The 26,600-nt window shown below is 50.5% G+C and overlaps 1 protein-coding gene across 2 annotated transcripts in view; it reads right to left on the reverse strand.

The window, feature by feature from the left end:
- CE4H1orf226 (chromosome E4 C1orf226 homolog) overlaps positions 1-26,600 on the reverse strand; it is a 283,880-nt gene that overhangs the window by 113,613 nt on the left and 143,667 nt on the right. The window lies entirely within an intron of this gene.

Below are 26,600 nucleotides of genomic sequence, written 5' to 3' on the forward strand. Positions count from 1 at the left end.
GAACACCCTCGAAGTAGAAGATGCTTAGAAAGTATTATATCACCAGCAGGCCTGGAATCATTAAGAGATCGTCTAAAACAAGCCGTTTCCTGAATGAGGGACTCATGGACAAACTGCTGTAAGCACCTGGCTCTCGCCGCTGGGGTAAAACAGCCAAAATCCCCAATCCAGACCGAATGCATGCGGGATCCTAAGATTCCACGAGAAATGACTTTTACATCATCAACCACTCTATTCTTAAGAGACACTGGTACTCCATATAACAAGCCACACGTGTGTGTGTGTGTGTGTGTGTGTGTGTGTGTGTGTGTCTTGTGTATAAGAGGAGGAAGGAAAGCAGAGAGGTGAAGGAGGAAGAGTGGCCCAGTAAGACACGCAAAGCTGGTGTTCAAAGACGGTTATTTACGTAGTCAGGTCAGAGAGGCAACAGTCCATTAAACGGTGTGCACATCAATGTAGTTGTTTGGCCAACAAACAAAAATCCCAAAGACTCACAGGTGATAGAATATAATAAAGACCTTTTTGAAGGGAACGAGATCCATTGGGAGGTTAAGTTCAGCCCCGAAGCCAAAGTAAGGACAACGACAGAGGAACCACCAGCCCGATGCTCTGCCATGATGCCAGACGCGGTCTGTCCACGCTGGACTGCTATGGCCAATGCTATTTCCTCAGTCTCCCCTCTATTCCGACGTATTCGAGCCTCATTCACCATATTCCTACCATGAGCGTCTGGGCTAGCTTGCTCACACAGAAAATAATCAAGTGGTACAGGCTGGTTTTCAGGGTCTCTCTTGCGTGTGACACAGGTCACGCATTGAGTTTACGATGCCACCGAGGTCCTTCCCCAAAGAATCTATCTGACCTTGTTCGTTCTGCAGCCAGGACTGCAGCTCGCGTATCGGCGGGACGGCTGTCCTGATCAGCACCTTACGCACAGCAACAGAAGGTCAGGGAAAGGGGAAATCAGAAAATGTGGGTAGCGCCGAGAAATTCATGATCTATCCTGTAAAAAAAAAACCAAAATCGTCTTCAGCAAATGACTCCCACCTGAAATCCCTCTCTGAGGCCAGCCACTGAGGTCTCTCAGCACAAAACAGTGAAAGGAGCTGACGGGAGGAGAGAGAACAGTTTGGGGAAGGGTCTAGGGGGCTGACCTCAGCGGGGCCAAGGCCAGCACACAAAAGATGCAGATCCCAGCTTCCAGAGTTCGAGCCACTGTCCTTAAAAGCTCCCGGAGAGGCTGGGGCCGGGGGGAGGGAAGTGACCAATCTAGGGGCGCCTGGGTGGCTCAGTCACTCGAGCATCCGACTCTGGCTCAGGTCATGATCTCGCGGCTCGTGGGTTCGAACCCCATGTTGGGCTCTGTGCTGACGGCTTGGAGCCTGGAGCGTGCTTCGGATCCTGTGTCTCCCTCTTTCTCTCTCTCTCAAAAATTAAAAAGAAAAAGAAGTGACCGATCTAGAACATAAACTCTGGAAGCCACCACAAAAACGGCTCCTCAAGGTGATCTTGAGCCCTTCCCACTGCTTGAGAACAGCCTGACAGACGCTAATTAACCCTCCTGATTCCACATCCCAAGGGAGATGTAAATGTGTTCAACTGATGAGCACATTCAATCTGTACTATTCCTGGCGCTCTAACAGCTTTTTAAAGGGCCTTTTGAAGGGAGGCATTCTGACAGCATCATTGACTGTCCCAACTGAAATGGCCACAAAGAGCCTCTTTGGAGCGGAAGCAGGGATAGTGCAGAGAATATGGGCTTGGAGGAAGATCCGGATCCAAATCCCGGACTTCAGTCCCTTTATCTGCAAAATGGAGGAGGAGGGGCGCCTGGGTGGCTCAGTCGGTTAAGCACTGACTTCGGCTCAGGTCATGATCTTGCGGTTCGTGAGTTCAAGCCCCGCATCGGGCTCTGTGTTGACAGCTCAGAGGCTGGAGCCTGCTTCCGATCCTGGGTCTCCCCCCTCGCCTGCTCACGCCGTCTCTCTCCCTCTCAAAAATAAAAGAAACATTAAACATATTAAGAGAGAGAGAGAGAGAGAGAGAGAGAGAGAGAGAGAACACTACCCACACCACAGATTTTGTTGGCAAAATGCCTTGCCTATCCCCACTTTACGGTGGGCTCTAGTTTATAGCCTGTGGTGTATGGTCAACTGCAGTATGCTAGAAAGTACTATAGCAGTTTGTAATTTAGAACATACTATCCTCATGGTCCCTTCTCCTTCATAACCACACATCAATCCCAGCCTCTTGGGACATGGCAGCCACTGCAGACAACACGTTCATGAAGATTCTCTGTCCCTGACTGTGAGATGACCAACACGTTTGCCTCCTCCTAGCCAGCAAGGCGGGGTGGAGCCTCCCAGGTCCCAGCTTCCCATGCTCCGAGTCACCCACCAGGAGCCCTGCTGGGCCCCTGTCGGCTCCCTTCCCTAGAGCCTACTTCAAAGCCAGTGCCTTCGACTGCAATTCTCACGTGTGCATCTCAGCAACAAGCTGGTTTCCTCTTTCAGGGTCCAAAAAAAAAAAAAAGCAAGGAGGCCCAGAGTGGTTTCTCTACACTGTGAAATCTTAAGGAGAGGACTCCATCGGCTTGAACATTCAGGTGATTTTCAAATTATCAACACTTGTTAGGGGCAGCATGGAGGGGGGTAGCTTTCGTGTTTGTCCATTCATACCCATGAGGACATGTCGTTCCCAGCCAGTGGCACCCTGCTAAGCTGCTGTGGGTCACCAGAAATCCCAACCCTATGAGGTGCTAACTTCAAAATATTTAGAGACGATGACACAAACATTTCGTGAGAAGAAAGTGGCTCTCAATATACATTTTATAGGGGCACCTGGGTGGCTCAGTTGGTTAAGCATTTGACTCTCGATTTTGGCTCAGGTAATGATCCCACGGTTGGTGGGAGGGAGCGCTGCTTGGGATTCTCTCTCTCCCTCTCTCTCCCTGCCCCTCCCCCCGACATGCACACACTCTCTCTTTCAAAATAAACTTAAAAGAAATACACACACACACACACACACACACTCACATTTTATGAATGGAAAGCCAAGTTGCCCCAAATCACACAGTTCCAGAATCCTGGAACCTTACCACCTTCCCCTTTCCGTCCTCAACCTTGAAGGGGCCTCTGTAGGAGTGGACATGGTCTCCCCAAGACAGGAATTATTTCCTTGGAACAGGAGATGCCTGCTTATTTTCTGGATTTGTGCATTAAAAAAAAAAAAAAGATAAATCTTCAACTACTTATCTGTGTCAGCAAAAATGTTTATTAAAAATTTGGCTTGGAAAATAAAAATCAATGTCTCTATTTAAAAAAATAAGATCAGTTTGTTCATGGTAGAAAAACTGAACTGTCTCAAAATTACATCCACAAAGATGGTGACATTTCCTCAGATCTCAGCATCAAAAAAGACAAGGATTACACCATTTTAGCTAGGGGAACCAGGATTAAGGAAATGCTAAGCTTTGTTCTGACAATTCTTAATGGTGACAGGGCAAAATACCAGGTTTCCCCCATAACTGTAACTGCCATCAGCTTCACCCATGAGAAATAGCCTTTCTTAATCCTTGTTATTTCCTCCACAGGAAATATTTGTTGGGGGCAATCAGGTGTTGCTATGTGCCAGGTGTTATGGAACAGAACTGTCTGATAGAACTTTCTAGAATAATGAAAATGTTCTAGATCCGTGTTGTCCAACACACCAGCTCCTGGCCACATATGACTACTAAGCTTTTGAAATGTGGGTAGTCCAACCAAAGAACATTTTATTCTATGTTAATTTTTTTAATGTGTATATTTTTCATTTTTGAGAGTGAGCGCAAGCAGGGAAGGTGCAAAGAGAAGGAGACAGAGGATCCAAAGCAGGACCCAGGATGACAGCAGAGAGACTGACGCAGGGCTCGAACCCACCAACTGTGAGATCACAACCTAAGCCAAAGTCAGATCCCCAACTGACTGAGCCACCCAGGTGCACCTCTATGGTAAACTTCCACTGATTCGTGTGGCCAGCAGCTACCGGGTTAAGTAGCACGGCTACAGGAGATGCCAACATACGAGAAAACAGTCGCTGCAGCACATAGAATCATGTTTCTAGAAGAACAAGATAAGGACATATGAACAACTAATTCAATCACAGTACCTTCTGTAGGAAAAAGATGCCGAGTGACTGGCATGGGGAGCAAGGGCGATGGGAATTTGAGGAAGTGAGGGACAATGTTAGAGACACAGCAGAACATGAGCTGAGAGGGCCTACTGGGCCGAATGGTCTTGGTCACAGACAACATGGCGCCATATTGCTTTCCTCAGAATATCTATATTCACACAGGTCCTCAGCCAAGCGTATTAGCTGATCTAATGCTAATGAACTTACAGGGTACTGGGACACCACCGAATCACTTCCCCTTGGCAGGACAGGCAGGGCAGCCCCCTGGGGCCTTCAAAGAATTTGCCGGAAGCAGAAAGAGACCCTGAGATGAAGGGAGTCTGGCAGGGCTCTGAGGGGTTTGGGAAGCAGAGGAAGGAAAGCAGAAGGAAGCTCAGATCGGAGTTATGAGCACTCAAGACAGAGATCTCTGGCTGACGGTGGTGTCCACAGAAAAGGAGGAAGGACACCATGATAGGCAGAAGGAGGGGGGCAGGACTCCCCTGACTCGCTTTACACACCCAGCAACCAGAGCAGGGGGACAGCATTAACCACATTTACATTCTCGGGTTTTAAAAAACGTAACAAGCAGGCAGAAATCTAAATCTGGACATTCTGCACAGCCATCAGGGCCCTGGGGGTGGTGCCCTTTCACGTGCCTCGCCCCCTCCTTTCCAGAGACAGTGGAGGCCGCTCCACTCCTCCAAGGACACGGCACACTCCTCCCCGCCCTTCCACAACGGAAGGGTGGAGGGAACCCTAGGGAAGGCGGAAGAGCCCGGGGATAAATGAGACAGAGCTGCTCGGTACAGATGCTTTGCCCCTAGATGTTGGTACGAACCGTCCTAAGGCCCATCACCCTCCACCAACGGATGTTCCCACCTCTATCCCTTCCTAAGGGGGCTGGGAGAAAACAAAACTTTGAGCCTCGGAGTCCTGTGGTTCGAGGTCCACAGGGCCAGGCAAGCTGCCTTCATCAGTTATCACCTTGGAGGAGAATGTCCACGTAAAGAGAAAATTCCTACAATCGTCCCCCCGAGCAAATGGGCAACAGGCCCAGGCCTGAGACGGTGGGCAGAACTCGGGGAGGAAATGGGAGAACACCTCCTTGGCTATCAGGCCCGAGACTGACCCTAGGCTGTGCTCGGAGAGTCAGCAGGAGGGGACAGACAGAGCCTGGGATCGGACCCCTGGACTGTCAGTCAGCAGTTGGTGTGAACGGGGTTGGGGGGTGGGGGAGTCACTTCCCCCTGCAGGTCTTCACTTCCTCGTCTGCAAGGGGCACTGCTGATCGGGTGTCAGCGTGACCATCACCTCTTCCAGGAAGAGGTCTCCAACTGGTCAAAATCCTCTCTCCCAAGACTCAGCCCACGGACCTGCTCCTTTGGCGGAATGTGGTTGAATGTTCACATGTGTGCGATGATCTGATTAGCCCTTGATTCTCTTATCTGTACACTTCATCGGGGCAGGAACTGTGTATTTTTTTTTTTTCTCACGATCGTGCCCCAAGCTCCTAACACAATTATGCGACACATAGTAAGTTTCAAATTAACATGTATTGACAATTGAATAAATGATTAATTGAGCTCCTGCGTGTGAAAATGATCTATAAAATAAGAAGCACAATGAAAGCGTTTGTGATGGTTACTTGGTGTGGATGATGACAAGAGAATTAATCCTCTTAGCTGCTGGAAACCATTCTGCCTTCACTTGAGGAACAAAACTGCTCCATTTGAAGGACGCCATAAGGAAAGGGACTCTTACAAGCTATCCCATGGTGCCCTATTTCAGGATTCTCTTCAAGACCATGTCAAAATATCCAGCTCATCTGTGTTCAGATGCATTATTGCTTTATTCTGATTCATTGCTGGCCACTGTGGGAGACTTGGTTGAGTCATCTGAGCATTTCAAAACGTAAGAGGTTTACTGGCTCAGTCTGCTGGGTATCTGGTGTTGGACCAAAGACAATGCAGCCCGGACATGGGCTGGGCTGAGAAAAGCACCCCAGGACCCACCAACCCCCACGTTTGGTTGAATCCAACTCTATACCCAAACTGCCATGGGCATCAGGAGCCAAAGGAAACTGCAGTGGCCAGAGCCCGGGAGAGTTTGCTCCCCCATGCTGATACATTCATGGGAACAAAGGCCTTCCAAGTTGCACTGAGCTGGTCTGGAGATGGAAAGTCTTTATGCCGGTTTCCAAGGAGATGACTCAGATGCTGTTACCATAGAAACCGTTGCTACCATCTATTGTCCATCACCCCTTGACAGAAAGGCAAGGGGGGTGCGGTTTGATGGAGAAGGAAACAAGAAGAGTTGGATTTAAGTCAAGATGAAAACACACATTGAGATGGGTCTGCCTGAAGACTTCTTTGGTGTGAGTAACAAAGCCTCCGGTCTCCAAAGGAGATGAATTTGGGACCTGAGTGTTTACGGTGTGATGTTATTTGTGTTGGGGTCGGGGTGAGTACTGTAACACAGGAGAAGGACCTCCACCCATCTGTTGGGCCCTCCAAGGAAAACACTTGAGTCTAAGGGTCATCAGCATGGTCCAGGCCATGACCCCTGAAATGGCAGGGCCAGAAGGAAACTGAGGGGAGCGCTCTGTCCCCTCCCCTCTTCCCTTCTGAAATGTTTTTTCAGGTAGAAGGGGGACATAGAAGTCCCTCAGATTTTTGCTATCATTTCATAGGACCTACCACCAATAAAGTGCTAATTTCTTTTTAATCTGACAAGAGAAGCTCACAGGTAAATGAGAAAAGTTCCATTCACAGCAAACACATAGAAATGCATACGGGTCACGGAAGACATACCAGACTTGGCATGAAGTCTGAAGATCAGAATTTGAAGTTCAGTCTCATCCCTTATTATAGGCATGACCTTGGGCACTTTACTTGCCGAGTCTCAATTACCTGTTTTATTCCACAGAGACAGTAATTGCCGGGCTACTTCATACGGTATAAAGCCTTATCAAGGAATCGTCCCTCTCGTGCAAAAAGCACCATGGTGTTGGTGACCTAAAGATGTCACACCCATATTCACAAAAGGCTTTTTGTTTTTACTGCAATTACTCCAGGCAGGCCTGTTATAACTCTTTGTGTTAGCCAACTTTTTGTTTGGAAAATAAATGGTAACTAGCCAATTACGATGACATGAAAATTAGGGGTGACCCAACAGAGTATGTCCCCACACAGCTTTCGGATTATTCTCTCATCTTGCCTTCCGATTACTTTCTGGTCAAACCATGCACGGACATCAAGTCTGACAATTAGATGTCTTTTCCCCTGAAGGGGTCTTGGGAAGTCAAATTTCAATTGGGAAGAAGATGTGGAAGTGAGAGGAGAAATTCTTTGGAGTAACGGGGATGACAAGTAGACACCGTGTGGGGGAAAACAAGGAATAATCCGGCAAGCACGCTGTCAAACCCAGTACATGGAATTTAGGGTAGCAAATCGGAGTGGGGAAAGATCTGGATAGAGATCTGGATAGAGATAGAGAAAGGACAGAGGCGCCTGGGTGGCTCAATGGGTTAAGCGTCCGACTTCGGCTCAGGTCATGATCTCAGGGTCCATGAGTTCGAGCCCCGCGTCGGGCTCTGTGTTGAGAGCTCAGAGCCTGGAGTCTGCTTCGTTTTCTGTGTCTCCCTCTCTCTCTGCCCCTCCCCTGCCCACTCTCCGTCTCTCAAAAATGAACAAACATTAAAAAAAAAAAAAAGACAGCAGAGGGGTGCCTGGGTGGCTCAGTTAAGCGTCTGACTCTTGATTTTGGCTCAGGTCACGATCTCACATTTGTGAGTTCGAGCCCCACATTGGGCTCTGTGCTGACTGTGCAGAGCCTGCTTGGGATTCTCTCTCTCTCTCTCTCTCTCTCTCTCTCTCTCTCTAAGTAAATAAATAAACATTAAAAAAAAAAAAAAAAAGAAATGAGAGCAGAAACAATACACTGCTGCTACCCCAGTCTGGAAAGTCTTCCCACCCTTCACACGCTTTATAAAGACAACGCCGAGTTTGAAACCCATCTGACAAAACACGCACTTGCAAAAAGCTGCCCGGTGGGCCTGCAGTCACCCAGGTCCTGCTCCAGGAAAGGAGTCCCACACATCAAAGGAGGCATTCAGGTAGTACCAGATGGGGCAGAGTAAAGGACGTGCATTCGATTCCTCCAATTCTGCACAAGTTCCTTATTTATGTTTTTCTTTCCAAGAACACTGCCGTGCATTGTTGGGACACTCTTAGATCAGGAGCACATGTCTTGATGTATCAGGAGGAATTAAGAAAGAAAGAGGTGAGAAGAGAAAATGCCTTCCCAATCATGGGATCGGTGGCACTGGCTACTCCTACGTGCCAGGAGAGAAGGCGCCAGGACAAGACAAAACATGCTAGCTGCTCTAGATCTGGGGCACAGGTCCCCCTCTTGATAACGATCAGGAACCCAGCACCAGTCCAAGACCACATCATCAAAAAGGAGTTGCTGAAGGACAGAGGCCGGAGGGACTAATGCCCTTGGTTCCAGCAGTAAGACTCACACTTTGCTTCAGCTTTAAATAGGATTCCCACAAAGTGACTTCCGGAACTTTAAAAATCCCTGATTCCCACAGTTTGCCCAACCTAATAATGGACCGCGCTTCTTCTCGTCCACAGCTTCACTGCCAGCAGATCTTTCCAGTGAGAATAAAATGGTCAAGATCTCCCCAGATCTCCCCTTGATACACTCATAGCACAGAGAGGGCTGGAATGGACTGGACATATCCTACCCTGTTATCCAGGCTTCTCTTTTCAGAATTAAAAAGACTGAGGCCAAGAGACCCAAGTAAGCGACTTATCTGGGGTCAAGAGCCACCTAGGAGCAGATCCCAGGCTGGAATCAGTTTCTCTTGACATTCACGGCAGTGTTGTTTCCAACACATTATATCACTACCAACACACGGCCATCTTAATCCTATGCATACTGACTTTATTTCAGCTAGACGAAAATCTCTGACAGCAAGAACTAGATCTTTTCCTAGTTGCCTTTGGCCTTCATGCCAGAACACTGAGCACCGAGCTAAGATATCTAGGAGGAATGCTGAGGAGTCTCCTGACCAACCCCCACTTCCCTCTTCATTAAGGATCTGGTCTGCGTGCTATGCTCACAGCACCAGAAGCCCACCCTCCACTATGGTGTGCCTCATTCTGGACTGTCCTTGTGCACTGATCGATCTTTCTCTTCTCTAGGCCGTTAACATCTCTAAAGACAAGACTGGACCATGTCTTACCTTCTGTGTGGATCTCAATGCCCAACACCTATAAGGAGCTCAAAAGAAGATTAAATTAAAAAATGGATTCTAGACCAAGTCTCAACCCACCCACACACATCACAGGACTCTTGGCTACTTCAGGGGCAGGAATTGATCACTCCGCCCTCCCTTGAAACAATTTCTTTCCTTGGCTCCCACTCGTGACTCGTAGGGAAGAATTCTAGCCACAAGGGCATCTGGCCTCCCATTTTTCAGAGAGATCACAGTGACCAAGTACATCTTTATTCCCTAAATGTTTTAATGTTGGCATAAATAGAATGCTTTAATGGAGCCAGTCTTTGAAGCTAGGTGTCATCTTTTAAACCTTGAAGTTTAAAGAACTCATCATCACCAAGCACCACATTAAAACTGCCCAGAGGGGACCTAAAGAAGAAAGATTACCAACCCCACTGCCAAACTCCATGGCCCAAAAGAACACAAGTGCCACCTGACTTACTCTAGTGATACTGTGACACACTCAGAAGGCAACTCAGTATCTGGACCCAATCAGATGCTCTCAGTCTGACTCCCTTCTCTAACTAAACCTGATTCGCTGGCAGGTTTGGAAAACTTCTCATTCACAAAGCAATGTCCAAAAAGCAGTGGCTGTTGGAGATCCGGGTTGTTTCCAGTTGGGGCTACAACAGTTAAAGCTGCCGCGGACACACGCTTTCATCTATCTTGGGTAAATACCTACGGGTGGAAAGGCTGACCCACACGGCAGGTGTATGTTTCACATTTCAAGGCACTGCCCAACCATTTTCGGAAGTGGCCAGACCATTCTTCACTCCTGTCAGCTGCGTGCCAGGGCTCTGGGACTTCCGCATCCTCACCAACGCCTGGCACGGTCCGTCTTTTCCACCTGAGCCGTTCTTACGGCGGAGCGGTGGTATCTCGCTTCGTGTCCACCTGCATTTTCCTATGACTAATGACGTTGAGCATCTTTTCATGGTCTTGTCATCTGTAGATCTTCTTTGGTTTAGTGTCTCTCCAAATCTCTTGCCCACCTCCTAAAATGGTTGTTTGTTTTGTTATTAGTGAATTTTGAGTCCTTTATGGATTTTGGATACAAGGCCTTTATACAAGAATGTCTATAGCAAGTGGTTCCCATACCGACCAAATATCCTACCGCCTTCCTCTAACCGTTCCCTCACCCCACCAGCCTCTCCTCCCCTCCCCGTGAGGCCACGGTCTCTCAAATACAAATAAACATTAAAAAAAAATACACTAACTCTAACCTGGAAACATCTCAGCCCCACGCGGAACATTTGGCAAAGCCTAGAGACGTTTTTGCTTCTCACATCTGGGTGGGGAAAGAGTCGTTCCTGACACCTGATGGGTAGAGGACCGAGAGGCTGCTAAGCGCCCACAAAGCCCAGGTCAGCCCCCGCCACGAAGAATTACGTGGAAACCCTGCGTTAAACCCACTTGCAGGCACTGTTTTCAGATAAAGCAAGAGAGTGCCAAAGAAATACCGATTTAAGAGCAGGAAACCTGGAGGGGAGGCGGTGGGTCCTCCGAGCTCTGTACCGACCAGTTGTGTATCCTCAGGCAAAGCAAGTAACCTCTCAAAGCCCCCGAGTCCTCGTCTGGGAAATGCACGGGCTGACCCAAAGTATCTTTAAGGTCTAAGAAATACGATCTTCAGGCTATTGAGAACCTGGAGCGGTGACGAAGTTGTCCGTGGGTTTTTTATGCTTACAGAGCTTAACAAGATGGTGACAAAGGTTGGTTTGAGGCCACGGTCTCTTAGAATGTGTCTGATAAAGGAGAATGGGGAGGTTGCCAGAGAGGAGGGGTGGAGGATGAGCTAAAGGGGTGAAGGGGAGCGGGAGGTACAGGTTTCCAGTCGTGAAATGAAGAATCAAGGGACGAAAGGCACCGCATAGGGAAGGCGGTCAATGGTACCGTAATAGCATTGTATAGAGACAGACAGTGGCTTCACAGGTGAGCACAGCACCACACCCCATTGTCAAATCGCCCTGTTGTACACCTGAAACTAACTTAACATCGTGTGTCAACTAAACTTAAAAAAAGTAATAAAAACATGTGGACCAACTACTGGCCTCAGCAGGGACCTTGCATCAACAGGGCATGGCAGATGACACAGGGATGCCAGGACCTCCCCAGCAGGAGCTTCCTAAACAGAACCTGCCCCGCTGAGCTGGGCCCTGGGCCGCCCTCCACTCCACCCTCCCCACACACACACACCCCCACTCAGCTTCAACAATAAACACGAGCTCCGCTAAGTGCACGTGGGACTCCACAGCAGAGCAGGCGAGAACCTTCCGGGGCCAATGTGCCTCGCAGAGCCAGCCTCCAGCTCAGGGGAGAGATGGCACCGATGACGGGGTGTCTTTGAAAATCCAGACAGAGCTCCGGCAGGAGGAGAGTCGCCTCACGAAGGGTCCTGGGACTCCCCTCCGCGTGACACCAGGCTTCCCTGGGGGCCCGGGCAGAGTATCAACTCGGAACGTGCATCAAGTTTCTGTCACTCGGGCCCTGTGGGGGAAGAAGATCCTGCACCAATTCTTACGACAGCTGTTCCGCGGGTTAAATGGGGTTGAAAATTGCTCCTGTGGGTCTCTGCAAGAATGCACGGACAGCTAACATCTTGGACAGCCCAGGGGTGAAGTGCTTTCGTTGCAAACTGACTAAAAATGAGAAACGTTAATTCAGAGAGGAGACTCACCGGGAGCACCTTGCCTCTCGGAAGTAATCCCGAGAGCGGCCAGGAGGGCTTTCCGGCGAAGGCATCCTGTCTGCTGCCAGGAGTGACGGACGAAGGGGAGGGGCAAGGCCGGTGCTGGTGGGGAAGAGATTCTGCTCTTCCTGCAACAATAAGCAGACTGCGCCCTCCCTGCTCCTGTCCTGCGGGGTGAGGGTGACAGTGGGGACGCGCTATCTACCACCACCACTCCGTCTTCCGTGAAGACAAAGGAAGGCTTCCCACGGCCTAGCCGCGGGAAGGGCTGAGCAAAGGGGAGCCCCCCCCGCACGTAGGAAGGCAATGTCTCTGATGGGAAACGCTCCCAGGCCGGGGCCCACACCCACCGCGCTCACCATCACCTTCCCTGCTGGCCTCCAACTACCCCAGCGCGTGGCGGGGGCTCTGAGCAGCATGCTTTGGCTCGTCTCGGCCCCCCCCCCCCACCGCCCATCTGCCACCGCAGCTACTACACGGCCGAGCCTTCGGCAAGGCCACCGCAGACACTTCCGTGCGCTTCATCAGGGGGCCGGACCCAAATAGAGCGGGGAGCGCCATTCATTACCAGCTTAAGGACAGAGAACAGGAGGCTCCATTAGCGACGCCTGTAACTCCCGGTTAATCAGGCCCCTGCACGGCCTCTGGGTGCGTGTGTACAGGTGCGTGTGGAGCGGCGGACGTCAGCTCCAACCCAGGCCTCTTTATTAAGCTGCCCATTTCACGTCTCCGGCTGGTGCCTGCCCCCTCCTTCCCAAGGACCGGTTAGCGATACAAGCGGAGACGCAGCTGGAATTTTGACTGCCGCTGTCCAACCAGTTTCCTCTCTCAGGGCTCGAGCCCTGTCTCCACTGGGCACTGCTCCCCTCGGTGCCGGGGACGACGTCTACCCGATGAATCACACCGTCTCCAATGTCATCACCACCTTCTTCCGCTCACACCTCTGTGGGCTGGGAACGTGGGAGAGGCCGGGCTGGCAGCCCTCGCTGGGGGGTCCTCACGACGTTGCCGTGGGATGTTGGCTGGGGCTGCGGTCCTCGAAAGGCCAGACTGGGACTGGGCGTGCAAACGATGGCTCACTCACCAGGCTGGCAGATGTCGCTGGCTGCTGACCGGGAGATCGGCCAGATCGGCCGACCGGAGTGCCCACGCGTGGCCGGAGCTGGCTAGCCAGACTTCTTGGCAGCTGGCTTCTCTCAGAGTGAAGGATAGCCGTCCAGCCTTTTTCTGGAGCTGGCTTCAGAAGCCCAGTGCCTTCACCGCATTCTTCGGACTACCAGGGAGTCACTAAGCACAGCCCAGAATCCAGAAGGAGGTAGTCACAGACCCCATCTCTCTCAACCATGTGAGTGTCAAAAGATTTTGCAGACATGGTTTTAAATCCCCACGCTGGTTTAATTTTTTTTAATTTTTTAAAATGCTTAGATTTGAGAGAGAGAGAGAGAGAGAGCAAGAGTAGGGGAGGGGCAGAGAGAGGGGGAGACACAGAATCCAAAGCAGGCTCCAGGCTGTGAGCTGTCAGCACAGAGCCCGACGCGGGGCTCGAACTCACAGACTGCAAGATCATGACCTGAGCTGAAGTCGGACACTCAGCCGACCGAGCCACCCAGGCGCCCCTCTTCTTCTTATTATTATTTTATTTTATTTACTTTTGAGACAGAGACAGAGTGTGAGCATGGGAGGGGCAGAGAGAGGGGGAGACACAGAATCCAAAGAACGTTCCAGGCTCTGAGCTGTCAGCACAGAGCCCACTGGCAGGGTTTGAACGCACAAACCTTGAGATCATGACCTGAGCTGAAGTCGGACGCTTAACCAGCTGAGCCACCCAGGCACTCCTGACCGCTTTAACTTTTAAAGTCCTCGTCCACTTGGGGTCAGGGAATGTGCCTCGTGTGTTACCCATCCTGCCTAGCAGAATGTCAATGCTCGATAAATAGCTGTTGAATGAATGAACAAAAGAACAAAGGAGTTTTCAGAATGAGGATCTGTTCTCTTAAAGTAAAGTTACCTTCCTTGAGACTCATTTCCTCCTCCACTGCTCCAGTGGAAATACTACATTCAGCGGTCATGGGATTGTGGATAAGAATAAGCGAGGTAACTTATTCATTTTCCCTTGGCTGTTGGAAAAGACTCGAACCGGCACCACGTGGCCTGTCCGTGTCCACAGAGCTACAGTGCTTCCCCACCCCCACCCCGCCCTTGCGGAGATCTGTCATCCTGTCTGGCACCTGGCTCTCCCTCCTCTCTGCTGCCCGGTCAACTCTTGACGGACGGCCTGTCTCTATCTCGAGCTCCTCCTGGACAGGCAGGGTGGGGATCGGAACCTAGTGCCTTCGTGCGAATCTGTCTCTCCCATTCTACAGAGGAGCCTGGGGCTGGTCACTCGAATCTCCTTGGTCTCATTTGCATCTGCAGGAGGAGGGTAAAATAATATCCGCCTCGTATAGTTGCCGTGAAGGTTAAAAAGGAGTCGCTGTGCACTCCGCGTTCAGGTTACCTAGCATGTAGCAAGTGCAGTGCAAGTGTAATTAGCTGCAATCATCAGCCATCAGCCTCCGCTTCACGGAACTCCTTTCCCTCTGAACTCCAAGCTCTACCCACAATGAACATCTTCCAGAGTCCGAAAAACACCGTGTTTTCTTGCACTTCTGTGCTGTTCCACATGCAAATTCCTCTTACGAGGATTAACTCAAAGCACTCAGCCCAGCTCCCGGCACATGGTAATAAGCACCATCCCAGTGCTGGCAATTAGGACTCTGCACAAAATGTTCCTTCCCACCTCTCCTCTGCTCCCCTTGGCTAAGCCTTAGTCATCTTTCAAGTCTCAGTTCCGATGTTTCCTTCCAAGCTCTCCCTTGCCCCACAAATCCAGGTCAGGGGTCTTTCCAATCAAGGTCCCTGCTGGTTCCCGGGGGCCTTTCTGTACAGGAAGGCTCCCCTTCTCTAAGGCAGCGTGTGTCTGGCGTGGAGTGTGGACTGGATTGCAGCCTCTACTCACCCCTTCAGTCAAGAGCCCGTGAGCAACCCCACCCTAAAAGACCACGTAGGCTGCCATGCTTCTGGGGTGCACCCACTGCATTTCCCACACCCCCTCAGCGAGATCAGCCCTTGTCCGCGTCCCTCCAGTCAGAGGACTCCACAAGGGCATGGCCACAACTGCCCCAAATGAAATCTCCAATACCTAGGACACCACTCTGCACCCCACAGGTGCTCAGTAAATACTTGCCGAATAAACGGAAGGACCACAAAGGATAGACCGTGGCCTTCTATTCTTCCCTCGTGTTGCCTTACATCTTCCGGTGGCCAGTGTAAACACAAAGCACCCCAAGTAACACATGCTGACTGTTTATCATCACCCACATGCTTGTGGGTTTTGTTCCGAGCAGGTGGAACAGGGAGGGAAGCTTCCAGATCCTTTGATCACGCAGGATAGTTCATCAGGCTCCAGCTGGATAGAGTGGTCTGCTGTAAGGGCCTTCCTTCCAGGGGTCCTATCGTACCCCTGCAAATGCAGCCCTCCCTATCTATGAAACAGCCAAGAGCTATCGAGGGCCCAGCTGAGTCGGCCCAGGAGGGGCAGAATGTGGAACCTACGGTTTCCTTGAATGGCTCAGAAAGCCCTGGACAAGGGCACTGCCCCAGCCGCTGTCCACAGGGCTAGGAGACAGGAATCCTGAACCATGTGCCCAAAAAGCAACTGTGCCCCACCCCCATACACACCCTGTGTGCCATTCAGTGCGACGGGAGCTTCTGGGCCGATCTGGAAGTCAGCGGGGCCCTACATTTACTAAGTTGGTAGTAGTTGTGGCTTATTAAAAAGGAGAGACAGGGGGCGCCTGGGTGTCTCCATCAGTTAAGTGTTCAACCCTTGGTTTTGGCTCAGGTCATGATCTCACACTTCGTGAGATCAAGCCCCGCGTCCAGCTTCGTGCTAACAGGGCAGAGCCTGCTTGGGATTCTCTCTCTCCACCTCTCTTCCTCTTGCTCTCTCTCTCTCTGAAAAAATAAATAGGGGTGCCTGGGCGGCTCAATCAGTTGAGTGTCTGACTTTGGCTCAGGTCATGATCTCATGGTTCGTGCATTCAAGCCCTGCATTGGCCCTGTGCTGACAGCTCAGAGCCTGGAGCCTGCTTCTGATTCTGTGTCTCCCTTCTAAACATTAAAAAAATTTTTTAAACAAACATATACATTATATACATATATACACACACACGTATACATATATTGTACATACATACACATATATATACATGTATATACATATATATGTAGTAAAATGTACATACATATATAAAGGAGAGCCAGTAAGCCAATAAGACCATTGAATCTGGGCAGTTAAGGTGCTGGTTTCGAAGTGTCTCTAGGGTGGCAGAGAGGGGAGTGAATGTGGCAGGAAGGTGCCTGGCGGTGGGGTAGAACCAATGGAAACACCAGGAAGCCTGGTCAGAGCTCTGGCTCCCGTTACTGAGACAAGCTGCCTTCCCTCTGTATGCGTGCACTCAAGCGTCAGTTACCGACACAGCAGTCTTTCTACTCCCTGAAATTCTTCTGAGAAAAAAAATCAGATAAACATAAAAGCAATCTCAAAGTCAGTAATTCCGAAGTTGCGGTGAGTTGTACAATTCCTCTGTTTTGTCACCCCACTTCTCCACTGCTTTTCCCATTGGGATCCTCTCCTGCTGTCTTCATCCTTCCTAATGGCTTCTAAGACCCCACCTGTCTTAGCCAGTCATGTGTGACTCCTCTAGACATATCTCCAGGCTTCTTCAGGGAAATGGTCACATCAGGTATTTTCTTGGGGCCTTAAGGCTCACAGCCCAGCACCTGGCACATGGGCTCACTGAGTTATTTGCTTAACTGAATATAAGCCTGTGTGCATATACATGCAGGTGCATACGTGTTTCTCCTTCTAATCCTCAGAGGAACTGACCATTGGAACAGCCAACAAACCTCTTCAGTGACAGACCGCAAAGGGCAGTGTTATCTCATGTCACATTTCATTATCCCCAAAATGGAGCTCCAAAAGCTTGGCTGACTCAGTGCACGGAGTCGACAGGTTAAAATCCAATCCAACCCAGTAACTAAGAAAAAAAGAAACTTGCCATAAGAGAACAGATCTGGAGACCCCAACGGTGACTTCAAAGAGCCACAGCAGGTCACCTGTAGGCACCCGCACGCGGACAGGGGCCACACGGGGCTCATATCTGATTGGCTTCAGTAACTTTTATAGCAAAAGACTGCTTATCCAGACTACTATGGCCCATTAATTACAACGGACGTTAAAGCAAAGAATCACGGAAAACGAAATGCGCGTACCTTGGGCCTTTTGACACAAGCCTATAAATGTAGGTCTACTCGCTGACATTTTTGACGCGGGTGGGTGATCTCTCCTCTAGGTATGGGTCCACAGATTAACTGCCCGAAGTCTTTCTTGCATAAGTGCCACTGACCCTCATCTCTAGTTGGCTTTCTTCCAAGTAGATGCAGAACTCGAAGACATCGCCTCAGCAGACACCAAGACTTTGGATGCTTCCTGCCCTGTGACTGTGTTACTGTTACCTTCCCCGCTTACCATTGGCAGCTTCTTTTGTAGCAGCTCACTTTCGCCAGTTTTGTTCAAGGTGACTTAAGTTTTATAAACACAGAAATTATGGGAGACTAGATGTTAAGCGCTCGGAAGAAGAGTGCCTAGCACACGGCAGTGCTCGATGGAAGTCAGCCGTCTATCCTCTGGCTCGTTGGTCACGATTAAGTTACTCGGTTACAGTAGCAAAGTGGCCTGGCGGCAGACGGGTTTAGGAACCCACGCCACTGGCTCTAGCTATGCATTCAGCCTAAATGGAGGAAGGATGAGCGTGGCCTACAAAAGTAACAAGAGCATAGAGGGACAGAAGCCATTGATCTTTTACGAAAGGAATGGAGACCCGTACGTACTAAGTTCAATGGAAGTCACTTAAGAGAGTAGCTTCTCCGATGAGGTCCCTCAAACCCCTACCTTCCTCCCAGCTGTGGACACCATCACCAGCCAGACGCAACGTGTAAAGTAACACAGGCCGTGACCTGCACAAAGGCTCCCGGCTGAGGGGTTAAGTGAGGGTTAAACGCACCCATGCTCCCCTCTCCAAGCCGTACAGCCGTGCGTGGGGCTGCAGGTGCCCAAACGAAGAGGTGCTTTCCCAGACTCGGACACCCATTGTCGCTCCTTCTCCCCCAATCCCACCTTCTGCCCTGTGTTCTCGTTCGTGCCCAGAAACCAGGCGGGATTATTAGATTGAGGCGCTGCCTGCACGTACGGAAATGATGCCTTCATTGGAAACGACAGCACAAATAAAGAAAGGCTTGCATATGGAATGTGATGAACTCTCTCAGGCCTGGTTCACACACACTGGGGCTGCACGGCACCCGGCCACGCGTGCCTGGCCACGCACCAAATGCTTCACACTCTTCTCATTGTGCCCTCAGAGGCGGACTAAGAGCAAAAGTCACAGCGACAATAACAGTTTTTATTTGCAGAGTAGACTTCGATGTTTTCAAAGCATTTCCCTGCAGAGTCTCCCTTTAAGTGCAGTGGCAGATGACGTGTGAGAACAGGTGACCTGTGTCCGCTTGGGTCGCACATTCGTTTAATGAACAACTTGGTTATGCTTTAATTCTTTAGACCTCATTTTCATTCTTGTCAGTCAACTCTCAATTGCCCGCTGAATTTCAGGCAGGGGTAATCCAAAATCCTATGTGCCTTAAAATCCCATTTGAGGGGCGCCTGGGTGGCTCAGTCGGTTAAGCGTCCGACTTCAACTCAGGTCATGATCTCGCAGTCCGTGAGTTCAAGCCCCGCGTCGGGCTCTGGGCTGATGGCTCAGAGCCTGGAGCCTGTTTCCGATTCTGTGTCTCCCTCTCTCTCTGCCCCTCCCCCGTTCATGCTCTGTTTCTCTCTGTCTCAAAAATAAACGTTAAAAAAAAAAAAATAAAAAAAAAAAAATCCCATTTGACGAGCAACCACACCAAACCAGGCACCGCACTGAAAAAGGGATTGGTCCCCAGTGGGCCTTAATGCTCACATAAGTCCCGGTGCAAAACGGGGGAACAGGGACAGGACGTGAGTGGCCCAAGGCCTTGGGTGAGGGTATGGTTAATGGAATGCTGGAAATCAAATCCCGATCTCCTGACCTCTGGTCCCAGCGGCTACACTGCCTTCCCAGGGCCCAGTGTTAAACGGCATACCAAGGGCTTTACTAGGGGGAAGTCAACATTATAAAAACAGTTCCTACTGGCAGAATCCATGGTCCTCTGTCTCTAATAAGAATTTGCCCCATTGGGTGCCTGGGTGGTGCAGTCGGTTAAGCATCTGACTTTGGCTCAGGTCATGATCTCATGAGATCGTGAGTTTGAGCCCCGCATTGGGGTCTGTGCTGACGGCTCAGAGCCTGAAGCCTGCTCGGGAATCTGTGTCTCCCTCTCTCTCTGCTCCTCCCCTGCTCGCGCTCTCTCTCAAAAATAAATAAACATTAAAAAAATAATAATCATTTGCCCCATTAAATAAAAAAATAGGGCTTACTGCTCAGAGGCCTTTAACTTTCAGCTGTAAGTTTTTGAAAAGATTGACTCAGGAGTTCTTACCACAGCGGAAGAGTCAAGAATCCTCTCTAGCAAAGGTGAGCCGGCCTCAGCAGTAAGTGGGAAAATAAACCGGTTTAAATCACCACCCTCTCACCAGGCACCAAGATGAATTTAATAGCGCAGACACGGATCGCGTTTCCTTGAGGGCCAGAGGTAACCAAGGCTCTGATAAACACGTTACCGTCAAGATGACACCACTTCGCTCCCAAATAACTAGTGGTTTAGCTACAGGAGGCTGCTCTCGTGGCTGCGGTGAGGGGGCCAGGCTAGGGGACCCACGAGATCTGCACGCAGAGCAAGCCCTGAACCAGCCAGCCTCTCTGCAAGGCGTGGGCCAGGCCGCGGGCTGCGGGTTTAGATTTCGAGAGACTCCATCTCGGAACAGTGAGAACAAGAAGCAAGGAGAATGGAGGAACAAGAGTCCCACCCACCCACAAAAAAGAAAAGGCTAGAATACTGTTTCTAGAAGGAGAAGGGTGGAGAGGAGCCAGAGAACCAGACAGACAGACGTAGACAGACAGACCTACCCCACTGCCTCAGGGTTTAGCAGGGCCGCATACGGGGAAAAGATGTGCTTTAGTGCCAGGCAGGTAGAAAGAGTAAGTCAAGAAGCTTCTCCCGGGGTATCCTCGGGCACACTGCTCAAGCTTGCCGTCCTTCAGCTGCTGCTATGAACGGCCTGTTGTGAGGGATGAGTCAGCTAAAAATACTTCCCTGGGGACGAAGGGAGAGAGCATCTGCAAAATATCGAACACAGATTCAGGCATTCCTAAGGGCTCAACAGAATGGTAGCTTGTGTTGCTGGTAACTCAGGAAACGTTAGCACAGCGCCTAATACGGTAAGTACTCAACTCTGCCGGTCGGTGTCGAAGCTGGGGAGATCTGCCAGCACGGGGAACGTGGGGTGGAACAGTCCTGCAGCACTTAAGACGGAAAGGAGCCCGATGAGCAGGTCACGACGAAATCCGAAATAAAAAAGACCTTGGCTCGTAGCCGGCGATGGACGAACATCTTTGGAATGAAGGAGAACCCATACAGCTAACTATCTGTCCTTTACAACATGACATTAAGCTGGGACTAGGAGGGGGGCACCTGGGCGGCTCAGTCCGTTAAGCACCTGACTCTTGATCTCGACTCAGGTCATGATCTCATGGTATAGGAGCTCGAGTCCCGCGTTGGCCTCTGTGCAGAGCCTGCTTGGGATTCTCTCTCTCCCTCTCTCTCTGCCCCTCCCCCTTGCCCGTGTGTGCGCTCTCTCTCTCAAAACAAAAACTTTAAAAAGCATTTTAAAAACTATTTTAAAAACTGGAGAAGGGACGTGAAAGATAGGCTCTGTTCCCCACCAACTCTGAGAATCCCTCTGGCCTCAGTTTCACATTTTTGTGGGATTGCACCAAATGACCTCCATGTCCTTTCCAGCGCTCCGATCACTTCTAGGATCCGTCCGACTGATGAGCGAGAGGTACCGGTAGACGACGTGACCTCACGTATGCGTGTGCACGCGCTGTCCTGGGAATGGGTGAGGTAGGCTAGCCTTCCTCCCACACCAGCCCCACCCCCGTGGGCCAAGAGACAGAATGCCGGGGATTAACCACCATCACCTTTTTTGCAACTGCCTCTTTGCTTTTAATCACACTGCCGCGCACACAGGCCTGGTTTTAATTAAGCAGAGCAGCGTCTGCATCCGTCTGGCCACTGAAGCTTTGATCTCCCCATGGGGCACGCTTCTGCACTGCTGATCGTGCTCCAGGAGCCTGAAACATAAACCAGCGGGAGCCTTTGACAGCTCAGCCATTGACGAAGCTCCCGGCGGCCCCCGTACAGGTGTGCACAAGGGCGAGGGCCCACCGAGGCACAGGGGCGGAGCAGAGGGAGGCAGGGAAGGGCAGTGACAGCCGGGGCGGGATTCTCTGGCTCAGGGACACCCCTGAGCAAATGCCTGGTGCTCCATGAGCCTGCAAATCGAGACAGGGAGAAAAACGTTCTGTTGCGGGGAGACAACGCCAAGAGTCCGCGCAAATTCAGGTGAGCCGTGGGAACCTCTCCGCGAAGGGAAAGCTCTCAGAGTCAAGTCCCCGGCGTCTAACCTCAGGACCGCTGACACGTTTTTATAAAGTTGAAAACTGCAGGGCACCTGGGTGGCTCAGTCGGTTAAGCGTCCGGCTTCGGCTCAGGTCATGATCTCGCGGCTCGTGGGTTCGAGCCCCGCATCGGGCTCCGTGCTGACAGCTCGGAGGCTGGAGCCCGCTTCGGATTCTGGGTCTCCCTCTCTCTGCCCTTCCTCCCCTCGTGCTCTTTCTCGGTCTCTCAAAAATAAATGTTAAAAAATTTTTTTCTGGGGCGCCTGGGTGGCGCAGTCGGTTAAGCGTCCGACTTCAGCCAGGTCACGATCTCGCGGTCTGGGAGTTCGAGCCCCGCGTCAGGCTCTGGGCTGATGGCTCGGAGCCTGGAGCCTGTTTCCGATTCTGTGTCTCCCTCTCTCTCTGCCCCTTCCCCGTTCATGCTCTGTCTCTCTCTATCCCAAAAATAAATAAAAAAAAAAAAACGTTGAAAAAAAAAATTTAAAAAAAAAAAAAATTTTTTTCTTAAGTTGAAACATGAAAGGTCCACGTACCCTGCGCTGCACCTCTTCCCCGTGTATTAAGGACTCGCTGAAGGAATTCTCCGATTTACCATTAAAAGTCGCCGCCCAAATCTACGTGAACAGGTAGGCTGAGACGGTTATGGGTGGACATGGGCCGGGCCCTGCCAGGACAGCGCTTGGACACAGCAAAGAGGGGCTAGAATCAGGGTACAGCTGTGGGACCCCAGGAGAGCTGGCCTCTTCTCTTGCATGAACACTCCTCCACCCCATCTGGCTAAGAACAAGGGGCAGTGGGTGTGGGGAGGGGGTGCTCCTCTCACAGAACACCGTGAACCCATGCCCGCACTTTCTGGAATGGCCTCAAGAGTTAGAGCAGCACCCACTCCTCCCATGATAAAGATCTCTTCAAACAGACTGGGATCGTGGAGGGAAGGGCGGCACCATTTTACAGGAGGGAGTAAGTGGGAAGGATGGGGACGGAACATGACACAGGGTAGAGAGAGAGAGGAACAGACAGGCTCTGCTTGGGCGAGGGGGCGGTTAGAAGAAGGTGGGGCCCTTGGAAGCTTGGGGAGAACAGATGCCAAAATGATCCCGCAGACTTGACAAGAAAAACGCCTCCCAGTAGACACATCCTAGAGCACAGCTCCCACACGGACACTCCCCTGTCCAAAAAGCAGAGACCTTCCACCATCTATGGAATAAGGTCCACACTCCTCAGTGTGACGTTCCATGCCTTCTATGCCAGAAGCCCCATGGAGCTTCCCAACCTCATTCTACTGAACCCACTCTGTTCCAGGGACGCCCTACCACCTCCCTTAAGTCAATTCCAAGGCATGGTCAAGTTTAAGAACCACGGCACTGGCTTAGTTCTTAAGGGCACAGACTCTGAAGCGAGACTGTGTGAATCTGAATTTCTATGAGGTCAAAAGCAAGTTACCCAACGTCCAGGCATAGGTTTCCCTCCTAGAAAATGGGAGAAGCAGCCACGTCCACATATTATAGGGTTATTATCAGGATTACAAGAACCTCTCCACGACAAATATCTCATGACGGTATCTGGTTCGTAACAAAGTCAAAAAGCATTTGCTTCTTCAAAATGCATATAGTCAAGGGCGCCTGGGTGGCTCAGTCAGTTGACGGTCCAACCCTTGGTTTCAGCTCAGGTCACGATCTCAGGGTTGGTGGGATCGAGCTCCACGTCGGGATCCGTGTTGCAGAGCCTGCTTGGGATTCTCTCTCCCCATCCCTCTCCCCCGCTGGTGTGCTCCCTCTCAAGATAAATTAACTAACATTTTTAAAAAGGTGGTCTCGTGGACTTGGCCTTTCTAGACCAAACCAGCATAAAGCCGAGGGTCAGAACCCAAGAGAATCCCACAAAATGAGCAAGTCCCAGAGACGGTCTTGCAGCCGTGTCATCAGAACCAAGCCCCCTGCCCCACGCAGCACAAAAGATTCCCCATTTCAGCTTCCCTGAGGAGAAAAAAGAACCTCTACTTTTGCTGACAGAGCAGAGGGGGTAAAACGCGCTCTTACAGAAGAGGCAAAATAAATCACCTCCAGTAACTAACGGCCTTTTAATTCCCTGGTCCCCACGAGGAAGAAAAGAAATGAACAAAGACCAACATTCCGAGCAGCTTTTAACGGCAACGGCGTAAGGCACCTTCTCTTATCCAGAAATTCAGAGATTGACGTTTCTGCCACCGGAGGGACTCCTGGTCGCGAGTCTTCAAACTCAGCGTGACAGAAGTGTCGTACCTTTACGACGCTAGGTTCGCGCGCTTGTTGGAGACGACGTCATCTGTCTCTGAAATTGTGACCAACTGCGACTCGAGGGCCTGGGCCCCCACAAGCCTCTGTGCTGTGAGAGCATGGATATTAGGTAAACGAACTCTGTGCTCGTCGAAGACGATCTGAAAACACGGAAGTGTATGAAGAAGAAAGCCAACAGCCCAGTACTACTTCTCACGGTAACCACTGGGTTTTTTTGCTTTTCTTTTTTAACGTTTATTCATCTTTGAGACACAGAGGGAGACAGAGCCTGAGCGGGGAAGGGGCTGAGAGAGGGAGACACAGAATCCGAAGCAGGCTCCAGGCTCCGAGCTGTCGGCACAGAGCCCGACGCGGGGCTCAAACCCACAAACCGCGAGATCATGACCTGAGCCGAAGCCGGACGCTCAACCGACTGAGCCACCCAGGCGCCCCCCCCCCCCCGCCCCAGGATAACCACGGTTAATGTTTTAGTGCATTTCCCTATCCTTCCTAACACACCGGTTTCTGTTTTGAGTTTTCTTGCTATTACAAAATGGACATTCTATTCAGGTGAATTCTACATGCTACTTGACCTACATCGTAAAAGCTCCCCCCCCCCCCCCCAATTCTTGCAACTTAGGAGATCATCAATCTTCCATTATGTGGCCACATAATTATTATAATTATGTGCTAGTTATCCATTTATAGCATCGAAGTGCCAAATCCACGATGCTACCACAGGCTTTCTCTCTGATCCTGGAGCTGGACCCTGCAAATTGTGCAAATTGTCCACCATGGCAGCCGGCAGCCAAACACAGGTGAGCATTCGGCACATGGCTGGTGTGAACAGAGATGTGCTCTCAAGTACAAAACGCACACCAGATTTTGCAGAATTAGTACCAAAACATAAAGTATCTCGATAATTTTATTCTGATCACATGTGGAAATGCTATTTTAGATATACTGGCTTATCAAAATTAATGCGACCTGGTTCTTTTCGCTTATTTATTTATTTATTTGATTTGTAGGAGAGAGAGAATGAATCCCAAGCAGGCTCCCCGCTCAGCACTCAGCCTGACACAGGGCTCGATCCCACGACTCTGGGATCCTGACCTGAGTTGAACGACTCTGGGATCCTGACCTGAGTTGAAATCAAGAATCCAAAGCTCAATCGATTGAGCTACCCAGGCGCCCCTGGTTTTGTTTTTTCAAATGTGGCTACTAGAGAAATTTAAATCACATATGTGACTTGCATTCTATTTCTACTGGACTCAGCTGCTGGGAACACTCCTTTGCCAGCTGGCACAGCGTTGGTCTCGTCAGTAGAGGGTGCTGGAAGGACACCGTGGTAAGAAGGGTTTCTCTTTGAGGTTCTAGTGCTTTTGTTCTTGCTTCCCTGACACAGCAGGCGACTTCCTGGCTCATGGAATGTGGGAGGCTCCGTGGCATATACCCTCCCCTCACCAGTCCTGCTGGTGCCCCAGTGACTTCCCTACCACCCGGTGGCTCCGCCCCTCCACACACAGACACACACACACTCTTCTCTCAAGAAGTCTAAATCTCAACTTTGGGGGACTCTCCTTCCTAGCTGATCCTTCCTTGAACATTCTCCCTTAGCCCTACAGCTAGAAGTTGCTCTTGTATTCTGCAAAATTCTCTGTACCCCTCTTGTACTTAGTTCTCATATACTAATTTTTTTTTTAAGCTTTCTTATTTTGAGAGAGAGCACGCGAGCAAGCGCGGGGGGGAGAGGTGGGAGGAGAGAATCCCAAGTAGGCCGTGCTCTCCGAGTGCGGAGTTAGATGTGGGGCTGGAACTCACTGACTGTGAGGTTATGATCTGAGCCACCCAGGAGCCCCTAGTTAATAATTCTTTATATTAAATTTTCCCTGGCCAAATTAATGGTATGGTTTCTGTCTCCTGACTGGAGCCTACACAGATAAAGTAGAAGTCACTGTCAGACTGCCGGCGGGGCTCCAAACACTTGCTACGTGCCTTCCACTCACCTCTGTCCGGTCTTTTCTCCAGTACGATCTTCCCTGTCCCCCACTGTCCATTCCCTAAAGGCAGAGATGCTTCCCGCTGCACCACCACCCTGTTACCATCACTTGGGGAGCATCTGAAGATCTCCAGTTAATAAGTCAATCAAGAGAAGGGGCACCTGGGTGGCTCAATCAGGCGTCCGACTTCAGCTCATCTTGTAGTTTGTGAGTTCAAGCCCCGCGTCAATTCTGTGTCTCCCCCTCTGGCTGCCCCTCCCCTGCTCATGCTCTGTCTCTGTCTCAAAAATAAATAAAAACATTTAAAAAAAAACCCTTTAAAACATAAGTCAATCAAGAGCTATGCCTTGTATTCATGCAGCAAATATTTACTTAGCTTCTGTTACATGAGGGTAGCGTGCTATTGGGTGGAGGATGACTGTGGGAAGAAGGGAAAGGCCACACGCAGGAGAGACAGACAGACAGACGGACCAACGGAGGAAACAAACTGGCTTCAAGCACCTACTAGCCAAGCCAATA

Source organism: Prionailurus bengalensis, chromosome E4, assembly GCF_016509475.1.
Source record: "Prionailurus bengalensis isolate Pbe53 chromosome E4, Fcat_Pben_1.1_paternal_pri, whole genome shotgun sequence".
NCBI classification, from domain to species: Eukaryota; Metazoa; Chordata; class Mammalia; order Carnivora; family Felidae; genus Prionailurus; species Prionailurus bengalensis.